Source organism: Schistocerca piceifrons, unplaced genomic scaffold (assembly GCF_021461385.2).
Source record: "Schistocerca piceifrons isolate TAMUIC-IGC-003096 unplaced genomic scaffold, iqSchPice1.1 HiC_scaffold_13, whole genome shotgun sequence".
Taxonomy (NCBI): domain Eukaryota; kingdom Metazoa; phylum Arthropoda; class Insecta; order Orthoptera; family Acrididae; genus Schistocerca; species Schistocerca piceifrons.
In genome coordinates, this window is record NW_025727124.1 from 142,501 (window position 1) to 145,000 (window position 2,500).

At 58.0% G+C, this 2,500-nt stretch overlaps 1 non-coding gene across 1 annotated transcript in view; it reads right to left on the minus strand.

Moving 5' to 3' along the window:
• The window catches only part of LOC124731693, a 1,909-nt gene extending 1,394 nt beyond the window's left edge, over positions 1 to 515 (minus strand). Inside the window, exon 1 of the ribosomal RNA XR_007008427.1 lies at positions 1 to 515. This exon is cut by the window's left edge and continues 1,394 nt beyond it. This is a non-coding gene — a ribosomal RNA (small subunit ribosomal RNA).
• Positions 516 to 2,500: the final 1,985 nt, after the last annotated feature.

Below are 2,500 nucleotides of genomic sequence, written 5' to 3' on the forward strand. Positions count from 1 at the left end.
CTCGGATGAGTCCCGTATCGTTATTTTTCGTCACTACCTCCCCGTGCCGGGAGTGGGTAATTTGCGCGCCTGCTGCCTTCCTTGGATGTGGTAGCCGTTTCTCAGGCTCCCTCTCCGGAATCGAACCCTGATTCCCCGTTACCCGTTACAACCATGGTAGGCGCAGAACCTACCATCGACAGTTGATAAGGCAGACATTTGAAAGATGCGTCGCCGGTACGAGGACCGTGCGATCAGCCCAAAGTTATTCAGAGTCACCAAGGCAAACGGACCGGACGAGCCGACCGATTGGTTTTGATCTAATAAAAGCGTCCCTTCCATCTCTGGTCGGGACTCTGTTTGCATGTATTAGCTCTAGAATTACCACAGTTATCCAAGTAACGTGGGTACGATCTAAGGAACCATAACTGATTTAATGAGCCATTCGCGGTTTCACCTTAATGCGGCTTGTACTGAGACATGCATGGCTTAATCTTTGAGACAAGCATATGACTACTGGCAGGATCAACCAGGGAGCTGCGTCAACTAGAGCTGAGCAGCCGGCCGCCCGGGAGTGTGTCCCGGGGGCCCGCGCGAACACGCAAGCGTCCGCTCAATCATTCTGCAAACAGGAGGAGGCTGAGCTCCCCTGCACAATACACCTCGAAACCCTCTCAGGTCCCGGCGGCGCGCAGCGCCGTCCCAAGTACTTGGTCGGGTTCGAGAGAGGCGCAATCGCCCGGAGTTAGGCGAGTAGACGCTTTCGGTGCGACCACCCGTGCTCCCAACTGAGCTTGCCGCTGCCGACAGAGGCCCGGGAGCGTGCTGTCGTGGCATTGCCGGCGGGAGACAACACGCGCCACCTACGGTGACCGGCAGCTCCAACGCCAGCGCCACAGAAGGACAAAAGCCCCACTTGGGTGCCGAAGCGAACTCTCCCAGCACAGCGCACGCGCCAACACATCCGCACAGCTGCGATACAAACCACCAGCGAGAACCGCTGGGGCGACCGAGCAGCAGACGGCGTCGCGGCGCCGAGCGCCGGGCGGCAGCGCATCCTCAACGCACACAGTCCTCAATCGGACCAGCACACTGAAGATGTCCACCGCGCTTCGCACCGGGCCCGCGAGGACCTACTTTGGCCGCACGGCGCCGCGCGCAGGGTGCGCCGGCGCGCAGCTGCGACGCCTGCCGCGTCCGTCGGCCGGCGCGCCTGCCACTGGCCGCCCCCACCAGCCGGCTGTAGCGCGTGCGCCCACGCACCGCGCGGCCAGCACGCCGGGAGGCGCCCCCTCACCGGCCGGGGACGGTCCCACCCAGCCACCGCCGCGTATCGCTTCACACCCAGATGCCGTTCAGTTTCGTCGGCATGGTGGGTATCGCTGGAACAACCGGTTAGTACCTCAACCTATCGTCGCCATCACCGATTCACCCCTAGCGAGAACAACCGCACCACAACAGGTTACCATTTGTTCATTTGCGTAACTTCACCAGAAAACGCAGGCGTCCATCGCCATTTGCAACTTCCACGATTATTGCATGCCTGTGTCAGGTGTCACGCCACACTACGTCTGCCCACATACACGCAACAAAATGTGCACGCCTAGACAATACGTGGAAGGTGGCCCCCGTACGTATGCGATGTCCATTGCTCGAACGACTGTCAACCGGCCTCTGTAGCATGTCGCAGATATGGAACGCGGTGCACCATGCCATCACGGTGTGTGAGGAGAGACGACTAGGTCCGAATACATCAACAGACAGCTCATGCTGATCGCCATCCACGGCGTCCGTTCCTCCCACACGTCTCTATGGCGTACCACACTGCAATCCAGCTCTCATAGGGAGACGACACGTAGCTGCGTGCACAATATTTGCACTGTATGGTCCGCCGTTTTTGGGCGCAGTCGTTGTACGGTCACACATGTGCCACGATGTATCATTCAGTACATAAGGACGAATGTGCAGTACAGATTGTGGTTTACGCGTACGACATTAGCGGACAGTTGACACAGGCCGCACCACAACGTAGCCTGAGTACGTCGCATGCGGAGGGCATTGAACATGCAAAGTTCTCACCAACCAGCTTGCGAAGGCAGGGGGCAAGGTGGGGACGTGGGGAGGGGCGGCATGTACGTCCTGCTGCCATCCACATTACAGTGTACAGCAGGAGCATGTGGAAAGTGAGCAAGACTTGCAAGGTGTTTAACATGAAGCGATACACAGGGGAGCGGGGAGTGCGAGTAGCGAACTATATTGCGAGGGTTGCGGGTGGGCAACACTACACTAATTGAACGAGTCGTATAACAATTACAGAGCAGGTTTAGGCGACAACGTGGGTTACGTTAGGCGACAACGTGGGTTAGGTTAAGGCACGACGTGGGTTAGGTTAAGGCACGACGTGGGTTAGGTTAAGGCACGACATGGGTTAGGTTAAGGCACGACATGGGTTAGGTTAAGGCACGACATGGGTTAGGTTAAGGCACAACATGGGTTAGGTTAAGGCACAACATGGGTTAGG